Source organism: Peromyscus leucopus, chromosome 1 (assembly GCF_004664715.2).
Source record: "Peromyscus leucopus breed LL Stock chromosome 1, UCI_PerLeu_2.1, whole genome shotgun sequence".
NCBI classification, from domain to species: domain Eukaryota; kingdom Metazoa; phylum Chordata; class Mammalia; order Rodentia; family Cricetidae; genus Peromyscus; species Peromyscus leucopus.
In genome coordinates, this window is record NC_051063.1 from 82,468,235 (window position 1) to 82,485,570 (window position 17,336).

General features: G+C 46.9%; 1 long non-coding RNA gene across 1 annotated transcript; it reads left to right on the top strand.

Annotated features, from left to right (window-relative positions):
* Nucleotides 1–556: 556 nt before the first annotated feature.
* On the top strand, nucleotides 557–16,181 carry LOC119089039. The gene is made up of 3 exons (XR_005092887.1): nucleotides 557–902; nucleotides 1,649–1,828; nucleotides 15,641–16,181. It is a non-coding gene; the product is annotated as an uncharacterized LOC119089039 (long non-coding RNA).
* Nucleotides 16,182–17,336: the final 1,155 nt, after the last annotated feature.

Here is a 17,336-nt window from a genome sequence, read left to right on the forward strand (position 1 = left end):
GACAGCGTTCCTAAAATGACACAAACACTTTCTAACGGGCATCTTGTCACTTCCCTCACCGTCTTTTTCCATGTGGTTGACCAGAACTTGGCTTAAGTCAATAGTTCCTCTAGATACTTCCTCTACCTTCTGAAAACCAAAAATGTCAGCAAAAGAAGAAGGAGGAGGAGGAGGAAGAGGAGGAGGAGGAGGAGAACAAGAACAAGAAGAAAAAGAAGAGGAGGAGGAGAAGGAGGAGGAGGAGGAGGAGGAGAAGGAGGAGAAGGAGAAGAAGGAGAAGAAGAAGAAGAAGAAGAAGAAGAAGAAGAAGAAGGAGAAGGAGAAGGAGAAGGAGAAGGAGAAGGAGAAGGAGAAGGAGAAGGAGAAGGAGAAGGAGAAGGAGAAGGAGAAGGAGAAGGAGAAGGAGAAGGAGAAGGAGAAGGAGAAGGAGAAGGAGAAGGAGAAGGAGAAGGAGAAGGAGAAGAAGAAGAAGAAGAAGAAGAAGAAGAAGAAGAAGAAGAAGAAGAAGAAGAAGAAGAAGAAGAAGAAGAAGAAGAAGAAGAAGAAGACAAAAACTAACAACCCAAGAACAAAACAAAGCTGGCAGGGAATCAGAGCCAGAGTCTGTCACAGGAAAAGAAACCCAAATGCTTCATAAACGCTTAGATAGTTCCTGACTTCACTGGGGACTCACGAAATATGGTGACATGTTCAAAAGCCTGCCGAGAGGTTAAACAGGAAATATCACAACAAACACCTCACACATTGTTGGGGTGAGCATACACTGGCACAACTCCTTCGGAAGGAAATTACAAAACAGCCTCAAATATTAGAAATGAGGAAGACGAAAAGAAAAAACACGTTTGAGCCAGGAACTGTTTGGAGACTCTGTCCTTGACACATACTCAAATCCAAATCAAGAGGTAAGTCCATTTCTTTCCCAGGAGTAGGGGAATGTCCACTTTATCCCTGAGCTTACACGGTAGAATGTCACTTAGTCTTTTAAAAAGTGAAGTGGATTTTCATGGCTTTGACATAAAAAGACTTTCCAAGATGTACTGCCGAAAGCAAAAACCTTGGGATGTAGTCACAGAATGGAGGGGACACAGAGCTAGGGGCTCTGCAGAGCCCTTTCCCAGCCCTCCCATGCACTACAGCTGCAGATTGTCGGAGCTCGTGCATAGCGTGCAGAGGCCCTGGGGTCCACCGTGGGACTGTAAATAAATGAACTGTACAAAGTAAGAATAAAATGTCACACACACACACATACACACACACACACACACACACACACACACACACACACACACACACCAGTTAACCACTGATAGGCACTGGGTCTAAGGTCTTCCAAAATTGTTTCTGTTCAACATGTAAATGCTGAATGAATTTTCAACTCTCCTTCATTTGGGAGGGTTATTGTTATTGTGATTTCTGAGATAGGGTCTATGTCACCCAGGCTATGCTCAGATTCCTCATCCTCCTGCCTCCACCTCGCCCAGTGATAAGGCTACAGGTGCTCACCACCACACTGTCTTCGCCCATGGGTTTCTCCCGCTTCCTCCCACATACATAAGCAAGCTCTTTTCAAATTCAGTTCTGCGGCAGACATGAGGAACAGACTTGTCCAACACGACTTAGGTTGTCCTCCCCCCAAAAAATCTCTAAGGTCATAGGAGAATTTGGAGTGCTACCTGAAGAGCTAAAAAGGGAGGAAGAGAGAGAGTTCAAAACGGAAGGCACCAAACAAGACCAAGACAGTTCGTTTGTATTTCTGAACTGACAGCGTGTATCCTGGAGATGAAGGATCCGCAGAGCACTGTGACAGAGGACAAGTTCAAGTGTGAAGGTAATTGGGGGGCATCTGCCAACTGCAATGGGTAGAGGAGGAGAGAGCTCAAGCACATGAAACAGGCCAAAAATAAACTTGTCAGAGAAGCTGAGTAATAATGGAACCAGATAAGAAAAAGAAAGTGTTGAAGAACAGGAGACCTGATCAGTGCCGAGCAGAATTTCTTAACCCTTCTCCACTTCTCATCCCTCTTCAGCTGAAAATTCTTTTGACCGTTTTTTTTTTATTAATTGATTTTTTTCTTTGATGATTTCACATCTGAACCAAATGCACGCTGACCACTCTCAACCCACCCTCTCCAATCTCCCCAACACCCACCTCCCTCCCCTGTTCTCTACAGATCTCTTTCTCGTGTTCATGTCTATTCATTTTGTTTTGTGACCCACTGAAATTTAAACCAGGGCCATCTGTGTGGCCATGGGTTTGGAGATAACCACTGGAGCCCAGCGGGCACGGCAGCGGTCACACAACTAAAGATAATGGTTCCCTGTCTCGCAGAATCTATCACACGAGCCCCTTCTCAGCCAGGACTGATTGTTGAACGCACCAGCCTTGTGCGGCCTGGGTGCAGGTAACTGAAGTCTGAGTTGGTAGTCACAAGGCTCCTGCAGAGTCTAGGGCATGGCATTTCCAAGCCCTTCACCCTACCTTTCCATTCTTACATACTCCACCCCCTCTTCTGCAGCGTTCCCTGAGCCTCAGAGGGACCGGTGTGAATGTCTTGTTTAGGGCTGACCCTCAGCCATCACTTGCTTGGCTGAGTAATCATTATATGACTCTGTGTATAGAGATATGTAAAATAGTCATCAAAGCCAGACATTCACTGATAATAAATTATGGAGGAATTTATTTTAAAACACTTCTTTGGTATACATGTAATCTTACCACTTACTAAAAATTGAAGTACATTTGCATATCAATGAAATGGATGATCTTGCTATTTTTACATAAAGAGCTAAATCTTGGGCTGGGGATACAGTTCAGTGGCAGCGCACTTGTCTGGCATGTGTTGAGACCCTAGTGCTGCAAAACGCAATCAAAAAATTAAATCTTGACTGAGTATTTGACACTTCAGAATGTAGAGTATTTTTAACACTTTTTTAGTTGATCAATGAATGGGTTTTTTAGGTATTTTAGTGTGTGTGTGTGTGTGTGTGTGTGTGTGTGTGTGTGCGCGTGTGCGCGCGCGCGCGCACGCGCACTATGTATACAGGTGCCCATGGAGGCCAGAAGGCCCCATCACATCTGATGTTACAGGCAGTTGTGAGCGGTCTACAACTTCTGGAAAAGCAGCACTCTTAAACACTGAGCCTTCACTCTGGCTCCTGAACTTTGATTTTAGAACCATTAACACTGAGAACTCCACCTCACATAAATGCTTAACACAAAATGGCAGAAATATCTTTAGGTCCACTTCCAAAATTATTGGACATATATATCTATACTAATTCCAGGCCTTTGTTTAATGATTTTTTCTTTCTGTCTTTGACTATAATTACATCACTTCTCCTTTCCCTTCCCTCCCTCCAAACCTTCCCATATGCCCCTCCTTTCTCACTTTCAAATTCATGGCCTTCTTTTTCATTAATTGTTGTTGCATGCATATATGTATAGGGGTGTGTGTGTGTGTGTGTGTGTGTGTGTGTGTGTGTGTGTATTCCTAAATATAACCTGTTCAGCCTGTATAGTGTTACCTGTAGGTATGTGTCTTCAGAGCTCACCATTTGTTATTGTATAACAAATTGGTGTGCTCCTCCCTGGAGAAGATTATGTCTCCTACCCCATCATTCCTTAGTTGCCTGTAGCTCTTTGCATAGGATGAGGCCCCATGGTCTTTCCCCATCCACTTTAGCATGTCTATCGTGTTGTCCTTGTTCAGCTCGTCTTTAGGCAGTCACGTTGGTGAGATTTTTATGGGTGTGACTTCTGACATTACTAGGAGACACAATCTCACCCCAAATTCCCTGATCCTCTGGTGTTGTGGGATAATCTTTTTGTACACTGTAAAGATGTGTCACTCAGATTGGTTTAATAAAAAGCTGAATGGCCAATAGCTAGGCAGGATTTTCAGTGCAGAAAAGACCCTGGGAGCAAGAAAGGGTGGGGATGTGGAGAGTAGCCAGCCAGAGATGGAGATGGAGCAAGATATTCAGGAGGATAGGCAAATGCCTCGAGTCATGTGGCAACACATAGATGAAAAGAAATGGGTTAATTTAAGTTATTAGAGTTAGTGGGGCAAGCCTCAGCTGTTGGCTGAGCTTTCATAGTTAATAATAAGTCTCCACGTCGTGATTTGGGAGCTGGCTGGCAGGACAGGAAAATCTACCTACACTCTGGTTCTTCAGTCTTTCCATCCCTGTCTACCGCAATGTTCCCTGAGCCTCAGGTGCAGGGGCTGTTTCCAGGTGTGTCCATGGTGACCGGGCTCCACAACTCTGCATTCTGACTGGTTGTGGTTGTCTGTAGTGGTCTCCATCTGTTGCAAAGAGAAGTTTCCTTGATGAGGGGTGAGGACTACACTTATCTGTCACTGTATGAGAAAATATTTGGAGTATAGATAGGGATTATGCCGGTTTAGTAAAGCGGTGGTTGTAGTTTCTCTTCCAAAATCCATGACTTCACTAGCCCTGGCCAGTGGGTTAGGTTCCCAGTAGCAGGCATGAGCTCCCTCTTCTTGACGGAGTCTTAAGTACAATTAGGGAGTTGTTAGTTACCACCAACTTACAAATGCCCCTACCGCACCCTTAGGGTTATCGTGCCATGCTGGTTGTTGTTTTGGTTCATTAGGCATCATAGCTAGGTAGGACTGTTGGTTGTTGCCCTCCTTTGGAAGCTTGATTGATACCTTCTAATACCAAAGGTGCTATGAAAGTTGGTCCTCAGGAAGGAGAAAGCATTCAGGTCAGTTCCAGCTCAGGGGCCTCTGGGTCGAGTTCCTGAAGTGCCTGGTGTCTTCAGCAATAGGGGTGTACCTTCCGCTTCTGGAGCCCAACCGAAAGAAATTGCAATAGCGAGTTTGTCTTGAGAGTCTCTTGAACAGCCCTCACCAACAACTCAAAGGAGGGATTCTCACATCTGGTGTTGGAGTCTTTGATAGGTATCTTTGGCTCTTGGAGGGAGCTCTGTCAGCCCAGGTGAGAGAATTTCATCTCAACTATACACATTGAAATATATTGAAATGAGATATATGTATAAACAGACTTACATGTAAGATTTTTTAAGGTAAGCTATTAATAACATGACTCCTTATGACTATTCAGTGATTTTTTATATATATATATATATAAAACTTTGGTCTGGCTGGGTGGTAGTGGTGCACGCCTTTAATCCTAGCACTCAGGAGGCAGAACCAGGTGGATCTCCATGAGTTCAAGGCCAGCCTGGTCTACAGAGCAAGATCCAGGGCAGGCACCAAAACTATGCAGAGAAACCCTGTCTCGGTGGGGGCGGGGGGGGGTGGGGAGCCCGGACTTGAGTTAGCAGCTCAAAACAATTTATAAAAATCAAGTATTTCAGCAGAATGCAATCCAGACATATGCTGGTTTGTCACTTGTTGAGGAACGACAGTAGGAAAATAGGAAACGCCTATGTTTTCTGTAATTGAGTCCCTGTGTTTCTGTATTCAGAGCAGAGAACTCACACCATGAGGGCATAAGCAGTGTGAAGTGGCCTGGGCTGTGTTCAGAATCAAGGCTGCAGTGAGCTCATGAGATGGTCCTGCCAAAGACACCTCAGTTCCCTGTATGTATGGCTTTTGACTGACTTTGGTCACCACACCTTTAGAAACCACTCACTGTTGCCGAATTATTCTTGAGGCCCACATTCAGTTACGTGATGGGCAGTTTAAGGAGCTGTGATATAAAGATATTGGGAAGGTAACTCAGGAAAGGAAATACAAAAACAGTTTATAGACACAGGAGAAAATGCTCCATCCCACGCACAATGAAGAGGATGTAATTAAAACTACAGTGTGGTGCTGTTTTCTCTTACCAGACCAGCATCCACAAAGTGGATGCTCAGGTAGGCTGTGAGCAACTACCTGCATATCAGAAAACAGTACACACACACACACACACACACACACACACACACACGTCAGGTGCGCAGCCTGCCCAGCGACTGGTCCATTCTGAACTCCAGTCCCTTTTGCCCTTCAGCCTGGACCTTTGCAAACAGACCAGCATTCCTGTGCTAGATACTCAAGGGTTGAGAATGTGTGCTCTTTGGAAAGATGTGTCTGATGTGAGCACCCTGGCTCACACTCTGAAGAAGATGTTCTTGGCTTTAACTGGCCATCAGCGTGTAAGTCCCCCAGAAGGGACGCAATGCGCTCCTTCCTGTCTGTATTTCCGGTCCCTCCTGTCAAAACCCTGAGGTCTGCTTTGGTCAGGGGTGCGAGGTTGCGGAAGCAATGGCAGGAAAACACGAGTTTCTGGGCAGTCATCTCAGATGTATTCCTAGGATACAGACGTTAACTGTTTTCCACCAGAGTACTGCTGAATTGAGAATGGATTCAAGATCTGTTTGAAGGAAAAGCAGATGACCTGTCCCCTACAGCATGCATGAAAGAGTGTGGGGCACTGGATATCAAACTGCGCTATCCCAGCCTGGTTCTCTTTTCCTCTAGCACTGGGGGAGTCTCTTTGACCTCTACTCCCCCCTAGCGGGGAACTGTGGTAGCGGTAGTGTTTGGGGGCGCAGTGTGTGAACAGGGACGTTTTTTGAAGGTAGAGCGGAGGTGGGAATGTTTTGGGGATGGGGTCGGGTGGTAGTGGTGCTTGGGGGCAGTGAGGTAGGGTGGAATGAGGTAGGATGGTATTTGAGGGGTGGTCTTAGCTTCAGGGAACTAGCCTGCTGGAGGTTTGTCTTGAGAGCCTTTTCTTTCTTGTGCACAGAAGTCCCGCTCTGCCCCCTGGTGGAAGCCACCCGAAACTCAAGGAGAAACGGACTTCTAGGCCGCGTTTGATTGTTTCTTGCTATTTCATTCTGCGGTAGTGTCTCACCTACCTCAGACCAGGTTCCAGGCCTGTCACTGTCCTTGACGCTCTATCACGTGTACAGACACGCGAGGGCTGCTCTATCTGAGCCCCGCAAACAGAATGGCTTTAAAAACAAAGGCAAGGGTTGGAGAGTTGGCAATGTATACAGCCATGAATAATCTCCCAGTTCTGGAAGCAAGCTGTCTGACGCATTGACTGAGCCAAATTAAACTCCTTATGCCGGTAGAGTCTGTAGAGGAGTCTTTCCTGGCCTCTTCATAGTTCCAGAATTTCCAAGCAATCTTCTCTTGGTCACGAAGGTTGCTCCAGTCCTCAGCCTTCAGGGGACTTGCCTTCTCTCTGCTGTCATCCCTCTGTGCCTCTCTCTGTATCTGCAATTTCTGTTTTCTAAATCGGACAATGCTCCTGTTGGATGAGGGACCACCTATTCATTAGACATCATCTAAGGGCTGGGATTAGAAAGTCAGCATGCAATAAAATGAAAAGTATCATACTTGGTTTACAGTAACCCCAGTGACCTTGAATTGAAATGTCCACCACAGGCTCCTGTTGGAACATGTGTTCCCCAGAGAGTGATGCGGCTTTGGGAGGCTGTGGAATCTTTAAGAGATGTGGCCTAGCTGGAGGAGATTGGTAGGCCACTAGGGGATAGCCCTGGAAGGTTACAGCCTGGACCCTGGTTTCAGCGCTCTCTCTGTTTCCTGGTTCTTGGAAATAAAAACAGCTTCATCTTCATGTTCCCATGGCCACCATGGCTTGCTATTCTGATGGCCTGAAATTCTAAAATAAATAAACCTCTCCTCCATTAAGCTAAGTTGGGTAGCCTGGGCAGAGTTGTTTGCCTGCAGTTACTAACACTGCATTAGCTATAATCACACCATTTTGTAAAGCTCCTCCATTTTGGTTAAAGTGGCAATTCCTGAAACCACAATAATCTGGTCTCTAAAACTAAAGTAACTTGTTTTCCTGAATAGCCTTCCCTCTCTGCCTTCACTGGCTGATTCCGAAACAGCCGGTCTGCAGGCCTCTGCCATGTACCAGTCTTCAGTTGATGTAGAGGAAACTCAAAACAACAGAATTGGTTTTACAAACGATCTGCTAATAATTTGTTTAGGAGACATTAAATCACACAGATGGGATTTAGGTAAAAGAGCTCTGCCTCCAAACTACCCCAAAGATAACCAGGCCTGTAAGAAATAAGTGGAAATTTAGGATGCAAGGGTATAAATGTTTGTTCACCAGGACTGACCAGCCTTTAGGCTCCTTTCCCGTAACAATGGAGACAGCACCGACTTAGAACCAGCCATTGGGCCCATCTCCTAAAAACAGGCAGCCCCAGGGGGCCGTTCAGGGTCACAACCATCATTAAGTCTGGGTCTGCAGTTAAGTCCCCTGCGCCCTTGTCAGGAAAAGCACACTTCTGCCAGGCTGACAAGATGGACCTGGGTAACAACTATTCAAAAAGAACAACACTGTTACACTTAAGAAATATTACTAGTAATATCTTTGTTGTGTAAATCTTGCATTCTCCTTTCTCAGTTTAAGTTGTTCAAAACGTAACCTGAGGCCAGGACCTACACGAGATTTAAGAATGACAGGATGTGTGGATGCAAGTTAGTAAAGTCCTCCACTCAAGGCCCACTCCTCTTTGGGCGTCTGCCATAGAGCGCCACATTAGCCGAGCACCTTTTTGGTAAAGAGCTTTCTCCTTGTTTTTCCTGAATACTTAGAGTGATTTCTCACTGGGGAGGCAAGTCACAGTCACATGCACAGAACCTCCCTGCTTCCTCTGAAACCTGGAAGAAGAGAGCCAGCCCCACCCCATCACTTGGCCTGTGTCTGTCTATGGATCTGTGGCACTGACGCTCCACACCAATGTTACTCTTGAGCCCCAAACCCGAAAACTTTCACACCTGTCTCATTCTCTGCAATCTTCCTTCCAACCCAACGTTACAGCTGCCCCAGTTGTCCAGTCGTTCGGGCAGAGATTTGACCTTTGAATTTCTAATCTGGTGTTCTAGCCGAACATGGTGGCCTTGCTGTGTGTCTCCATCCTTCCTCCCACCCACCAGACTCCTCCACTCGATGACTGGAATTCAGAAAGCAGACTTTCTCTCACCTCCTAGGATGATTTGCTTTGTATTTCTATATATGGAGCCATAGTTTTCCCCAAAGTAGAAATCTAGAAGTTTCTATTACTCGTTCAGCCCTTTAACATCCTGCAGTCTCAGGGGATTCAAGGGAAGATCCTGGAGGGACATGTGAGTGAATAGGGAAGGGAGGGGACAGAAAGCACAGTCACTCCCTGGAGCAGCCCCTGTCTCTGGGGAGAAACATGGTGGTCACTGATGCATCCTCAGCTTCTGAGCATCCCTTAGAATAATGCCTTGGGTCTACAAACTAATGAGCAAATCTCCCTTCCCTAATGGTGCAGCGCTGTGTTCCCCCTAATGAAGGTTGATTGGCACCACATTCAAATGCAAATCTCAGTCTTTGTTTCTTTCGCACAACTTCTTTTTTTTTTTCCTTTTAAAGCAATGCTCTGGGGATGCTGAGAGTCTCAGCTCAATCGCAAATCTCAGATGGGGTTGAGGTTTTACTTCTTCAACTCCCTCCCAAATCCCCATTTTCTCAGAGCCATCAAGAAAACTATGTTCTTTTTGAGTTCCCCTTAAATTTAAAAGAGATGATGGGCTCAGAGTTGAATAGAAGTAGAAGCAAGATCTGATGGAGCAGGGCTACACCACAATAATAGAGGAGCTGGGTCTCCTGTCCACTCCCCCCACCCATCCCACCATCACCCACACCCACCCCCTCCACCCATCCCACCATCACCCACACCCACCCCCTCCACCCATTCCACAACCAATCACACCCACCCCCTCCACCCATCCCACAACCAATCACACCCATCCCTTCCACCCATCCCACCATCACCCACACCCCCCCCCTTCCACCCATCCCACCACTAACCACACCCACCCACCCTCCGCTAGTCTCAGGGTCTTACTGTCTCATGCTCTCTTACCAACTCGTTTAGATCAAGACTCACCTAGGAGGGGCTGGAGAGCTGGCTCAGTCTATAAACCGCTTGGCATTCAAGCATGAGTACCCAAGTTCAGTCCCTATAACCTATGCTTAAACAAAACAACAGCAACAAAAAAAGGACCAAGCGGTGGTGCCGGCTTGCGATCCCAGCACGGGGAGGCAGAGAATCTCCCGGACCCACTGGCCAGCAGGCCTGGCCTAATCACTGCTACCCGGGCAGTTTCCTCAGTGTTCATCTGTCTCCCGTCTGGTCCGGACAGTTCTGCAGAAAGCACCGGTGATTAGGACGAGGAGGAGGAGGAGGAGGAGGAGGAGGAGGAGGAGGAGGAGGAGGAGGAGGAGGAACAGAAGCATCCTCTGATGGTAGCATGAGCTTTGTTTCTTGTTTGCTTGCTTTCTTTTATGTATTACATCAATTTATCTATTGTGGTCATGTGTGGAGGCCAGAGGACAGTTTGTTAAAGTCAGTTCTCTCTGTCTACCATGTGGACGCCCAAATCAAACGAAGGTGGTCAGGCTTGGCAGCCAGTGCTCGTCCCTGCTGGGCCACCTTACAAGGCCAAGAGTTGCTGTTTTGTTTTGTTTTGGAGTGTGGTTTGCCACAAGTGGTCAAAATGCAGAGATTAAGTGTCTATGAAGAACTCAGCCACAAAGGAGACATCTGTATAGCTCCCCTTCCTTCCAAGGCTTAGGGACCATCGTAGAAGGGGAGGTAGAAAGCGTGTAAGAGCCACAGGTGAAGGAAGACTGGGGTGAAGCAATATCTTCTAGGCACGATGGGGCAGCTGCACTCATGAACTCAAGGCGACTGTGGTTGCCTGCATAAGGCCTGCACAAAATCGAGCCAGTCGGCATTCTGACGTAGGCATGGGAGGGACTCAGAGTTCCCACCGCTAACTCAGGAGCTATTGGCAGTCGATGGCTTGAGGAGAGTGGGGTTAGTTTTCTTTAAGGCTGTGGTCCCCGGCAGGTCATCACACTGCAGTGGATAGCCCCATACCCATGGGTATATGGGCAGCACAAATTAGACCCAGTGGGTCATTTTTAAAAAAAAATGAGGCCATAAGTTTGGGAAGGAGTAAGATGGCAGGAGGTGGATCCGGGAGGAGTTGGGAAAATCAAAATAAAATTGTATGCATGTATGAAATTCTCAAAGAATTAATGAAAACATTGTCATATTGAAACTTTTAAGCACCTAGGCTAAGGAGACAGTTCAGTGGGTAAAGTTCTTGTTGTGGAAGTACATGACCAGGGGTCCCCAGACCCCACATAAAAGCTGCTAAGTGTGGAGGCCCATTGGTAATCTCAACATCCAGGAGGCAGAGACAGAGGGTCAAAAAGCAAGCCACCCAGATAGTCTAGCAGAATCGTTGAGCTCTGGGTTTAAGTGAGAGACCTTGCCTCAATATACAAGGCGGAGAGTAACTGAAGAAGACAGCTGACCTCAGGCTCCAGCCTCTACAGGCACACAAGGACATGCACATACATGTAAACACACATGCACATCCCTACACACACACTGAAAGGGTTTTCCATATAACATGGTGGAAAACCCGACAACACTGAACATGTACAAACACTGTACAATAACATGCATGGATTTCACAAGCATGAAATCAAGTGAAAAGTATACTCCCCCTGCCCAAAAAAAAAAATGATTTCTTAGTAAATCTATAAAGGCTGTGCCAAATGTCTGGTTCATGGTGCATTCTAAGGTGATGAAAACAGTATGGAAAGTGAAAGAGCCAATACCAAAGATGCTTGAGCATGCTTTCCTGCAGAGGAGAAGAAAGATGAGGGGCATGAGAAGACCCGGTTCCGCTGGCCTTGGTCCCTTTCTCGGCCTGGTGGCAGCTCCTTACACAGGTGTTAGCATTGCCACACTGACTGCTTACAGCCTATGTATTTTTCTACACGTGTCTATTACAGTTTGGATACTGAATATCCTCTTGTGTCGAAGGCTTGGTCCCCATTCTGGTGTCCAGTGATCAGGCTTTGGGAAGTGCCTGGACCGTGAGGGGGCAGATGTCATCGGTGGGTTCATCCGCTCAGGGTTCATATTTGATGACATGATTGGGAGGTAGACGTGCCTCGCCGGAAGAAGTAAGTTATGGGAAGGGGCCACTCAAGGGTTCTCTCCTCTCTTCTTGTCATACTCACTTTTCTATTGCTGTGAAGAGACACGATAGCCAGGGTAACTTACAGAAGGAAGTACTAGATTGGGGCCTTGCTTACACATTCAGAGGGCCATTCCATTATCATCATGGCAGGGAGCATGGCGGCCACCATGGCGCTAGATCAGTAGCTGAGAGCTACATCCTGATCTGAAAGTCGGAAGCAGACAGAGCAAGACATGGCCTGGCTTGGGCCTTGGAACTTCAAAGCCTGCTCCCAGTGGCGCACCTTCACCAACAAGACCACACATCCCAATCCTTTCCAAGACAGTTCCTCCAAGTGGGGATCAAGTATTCAAATAAATGAGCCTATGGGAGCTATTCTCATTGAAACCACCACTCTCCTCTCCTCTCCTCTCCTCTCCTCTCCTCTCCTCTCCTCTCCTCTCCTCTCCTCTCCTTCCTCTCCTCTCCTCTCTCCCCCTCCCCCTCCCCTCTCCTTTCCTCTCTCCCCTCCTCTTCCCTCTCCTCTCCTCCCCTTTCCTCTCCCCCTCCTTTTTCTCCTCTTCTCCCCTCTCCTCTCCTCTCCTCTTATTTCTCCTCCCCTCCCCTCTCCTCCTCTCTCCCCTGCTCTCCTCTCCTTTCTTCTCCCCTCCCCTCTCCTCTGCTCTCCTCTCTTTTCCTCTCCTCTCTCCTCCCCTCTTCCTCTCCTCTGCCCCCTCCCTCTCTCCTTCCTAGCCACTGAGAAGTGAGTAGCTCTGCCCAATCACATGCTCCCTGACACGGTGCTCAACCTCTCTGTCTCAAACCAGCAAAGCCAAACCACCCAAGTGAGAACCTGTCCTCCTTTGAGATCTGTTTTGTTTTGTTTCAGGTATGGAGTGCTGAACCTAAGGCCTCACACATGCTGGTCAAGCATGCACCACTGAGCTATATCTCCATGCCTCCTTTTATATTTTATTTTGAGATAGGGCCTCATTGTGTAGCACTAGGCTATCCTTGCACTTGCCATCCTCCTGCCCCAGCCTCCTAGGTGGCTGGAATGACAGAGATGGACCACCAGGATGTCTGGTTAAGTTGTTTATCAGGTGCTTTGCTCCTGCAGTTAAAAGCAGGTTAATAAAATGTGCTATGTACCCCAGAACCCCCAAAACACTCTCAAAACCTAGTCTCTGGTGCCTTCCTTTGGCTCTTCTGGGCACAAATGCTCAGACTAGCCCCAGGAGTCTGTTGGATAGCAAATGCTGTGCCATGCTCCTCAGGCCTTCCCTCCACATCTCACGTAGACCTTCCAGAACCTTCTGCTGCCACCTACACAGCAGCAGCCCCTACTGCTACAGAGGCAAGTGAATATTACTGTTGGTGATGGATGGATGGATGGAAGGTATTTATTCAGCTAGATGTGGTTCCAAAGTCATAGGAATAGTGCCCATGTTCTGCCTGGGTAATGATCCCACTTGGAGCAAGGCGAGAATTTGCTTTGTCCTAAGCTGGACTTCCAGGAACCTTTAATTTCCTCTCAGCCTTAACTCAGTATATATTTTGGTGACAGATGTGGGTTTGTAAATCCAAGAAAGGAACAGCATTGTATGATTGCTAACCTCTGTTGTCAACCTGAATGCATTTAAAATCACCTGGGAGATATATCTCTAGATGTGTCCATGAGGATATATCCAGACAAGTTAACTGAGAGAGGAACACCCCCCCCCCTAAATGGGCAGCACCATCCCACAGGCTCAATAAGAAGGCTAAAATCGTTCATCTCTCTCTGCTTTATACTGTGGACACAATGTGTCCTGCCTCCTTACCAACATGCCTTCTCTGCCATGATGCATTACAGCCCCCCAAACAAATTAACCTCCCTTCCTCCCTCCCTTCCTCCCTCCCTTCCTCCCTTCCTTCCTTCCTTTCTTCCTCCTTCCTCCCTTCCTCCCTCCTCCCTCCCTTCCTTCCTTCCTTCCTTCCTTTCTTCCTCCCTCCGTCCCTCCCTCCTTCCTTCCTTCCTTCCTCCTTCCTCCCTTCCTCCCTCCCTCCCTTCCTTCCTTCCTTCCTTTCTTCCTCCCTCCGTCCCTCCCTCCCTCCCTCCCTTAAGTTCCCCCTGTTAGATATTTGTCACAGCAATGGGATAAGTCACTGCTCTATAATATCTGTGTTCCATGAACCCAGAGAGATGAGGACAGAGTTTGGAAGAGAAAGGTAAGTGACAGCTGACCTCAGAGGAAAGGAGGAAGGGCGCCAGAGCACGGCCAGTGCTAAGTTTCTGCAGAGTCTTGTAAGGCACAGATACCATCAGTCAGTTTCCAGAACTGAAGTCCCCTTGACCCAGAAGCTCTATAAATTATGCACCTGCACACCAAGACTCCATTCATCTAAAGTGCATTTTGAAAAAAAGTTCTGGAAGGACAAGCAGACAGCTACCGACAGTGATTCTCTTGAGGACATGGGACAGCCCCGCTGATCAGAGAAGACTTTTTACTCACTCTGATGTTTACAAGGAGAATCCCTGCATTTGATAATGTGAAGGGAAGAAATAAAATCTGATTGCTAAATGTTAATGGCTGCCAGTAAACTGCTGTTGGGCGAAGAGATGAGTGGTCTCTGTCTGGACGTTGCTGAGACAGCTGGAGATTCACAGGTGACTCCTGAACGTGAACTGGGGTGTGAATAAGGGAGCGTAGCGTGAGATGGTTTGGTCCAGCTAGGCAGTTCTGTGGTCTTCACTCTAGGGGAGCACACTAGGGAGCTTGGGAAACTCCTCCAGCTACAATGGTCCTGTAGAAATGAATAAAAAGTACAAAGCAAAGGGACAGACTGGCCATGGCGGTGGTCTGTAAGTTCAGCATCTGGGGGGGTAGAAGCAGGGGAATCAGGAGTTTAAGGCCACTTATGCAGCAAGTTTGAGGCCAGTCTGAGCTACATAAGTCCCTGTCTCAAACAAATCAAAACAAAAAAGGGAACGGAGGGGACATCCTTCAAGACGCGTGGGGAGAGCATGTGTGGAGGTCAGAGTTAATTCTCTCCTACCATGTGCATCTCAGGGATTGAACTCAGATCGCCAGGCTTGGCAGCAGGTGCTTTTACCCCCAATGAATCTCTCACTGACCCCAGAGTACCCTTGTTATTGCATTTCCCCACTCCTGCAAGGTCTGATCATTTATTTGTTACTCTTAGAGACTTGTTTTTGATTGAACTCCGAAGTAGAAAGCTCTCAGCGAGATCAGCCTACATCTCTTGGCAATCTGTTCCTAGCATTTTTCTTTGGCTTCCTTCATTCTCTTGGCCAAAAGTTTAGCATATTCTGCTGCTTCCTCCTCATTTTTCTTATGAGTTGTCTCTTCAAGGCAATAGATTGGCATTTGTGTTGCAGGACACATGGAGTAACAAGATGCTGAATCTTGGGTGCTTTGGTCCTGGCCTTCTTTGTTTAAGGGTTTTCTGACACATAGTGTTGGACATCATCTTCTTTAGAGAGACTGAAAACTTTCAGATTCTGCAGCTCTTTTAGGTCCCAACAGATGAGGCACAGTAGTATCTGTCAGTCCAGGAATATCTCCCCCCACTTTTTTTATATACAATAGCTAAGTTGAGAACACTCAGATTGGCACCCACAGTGCATCCTCAGCCAGACCTGTGTTTTCTCTTTCCAGTTCTCCCCTGTCTATAACAAGAATGCCCCTGACTCAACAGCAGGTGCCCTCTGAGGTGAGTCAAGACCTTGTTTGTCATTCCCACCACTGACTTGGACCATACAACCCTTCCATCTTCACCCCGAGAGCATCAGCAGCCACTTCTGTGGCCCTGGATTCTCACAGAAAGCACGAAGCTTGCATTCATCGTCTACTCCAATGCGTTTCTGACAGTGGGTGGCTGGGAAAGAGAGATTCATCTTCATCCTGACACCGCCAACCACCAACACCATGTAAAAGAGGTTGTCATTTCATCTCAACGAGCACTGACTGTATCTGGTTGGTTTGTTTTTACCAACTTGATTGACATACAGACTTTACTGGGACACAGGTAGCATTCTATATAAATTGTTTATTCAGATCTTGGAAGATTATATGCTGCTTTTAATCCTTGTCTTTCAAGCATGTCACATGACAGCACTAATGAATGAAAGTACCACCGCATTGCTGGGTTTTTGTTTGTTTTTGAGACGGGGTTTCTCTGTGAAACTTCCCTGGCTATCCTGGAACTCACTCTGTAGAGCAGGCTGGCCTCAAACTCACAGAAATCTGCCAGTCTCTGTCTCCAGAGTGTTGAGATTAAAGGCATGTATGGCCACCACCTGGTGCATTGTTGGTTTTATTTGTACTAAAATATTAAAGGTGGGGACAGAGAGACAGCTCAGTATTATGAGTATCTGCTGCTCTTCCAGAGAGGCTAGTTTAGTTCCCAACATCTGTATCACAGGTAAGTCACAACCACCTCTAACTCCAGCTCTGGGGACTCCAACTGTCTCTTCAGGCCTCTGTGGGCACCTGCTCACAGGTAGCATCCACACACACACAAATAAAATATTTAAGATATTATAAAGATTTAAACAGAGTGATCTGGGAAATATGTGAGCCAGCTTAACACAGTTGGTAACTACCTCTTCTTACTAAAGACTGGGGCTGCAACGCACAGGCCTGCCGCTGTATTGGTGAAGTCACACCGTGGCCACTACTTTAGATGCTTCCACTAGAGGGCGTCAGCAGACCTCTAAGGGAGGCTGATAAAACAGGGTGCAAGAGGAGAGGATCTTTTCTTTCAGGTGTCAACAACCTGCGGGAGTGTGCCAACTTTGCCTTTCACAGAATGAACAGAGGTCTTGTTTTGTTGCTGAGTTTTTGTTTACAGGGTATTAGGGATTGATACCCAGGACTTCACACACATTAGGGTAACACTAACCACTGAACTTCACCTCTTTTCTTTAAAAACTTTTGTACTGAGACAAGGTTTTACTAAGTTGCCTTGAACTCACCGTGTAGCCCAAGCAGGTCTTGAAATTTCAATCCCCCTGTCTTAACCTCCCCTACAGCTGGGATTATAGGCTTGTGCCACTAGACTCCAGCTAAATAAAGTTTTCTTGGACCATTACTGTGTATATTCATTGACTTTTGATCCAGGGTGGCTTTCACATTACAAGGGTAGAATTGAACAGTGGTAACAGAAATATCATATCCCTCAAAGCCAAAAACATTTACTGTATACTCTTTGCAGACAAAGCTTGCTTCCTTCATTCTAGATATACATTCTCCCCAAAATGGGAGCCTGATAAGGGTCTACATCCATAGTTGTAATAGCCCCACTAAGATAGGTACTGCAGTTATCCCCCTGCACATATGTGAAACAGGCACT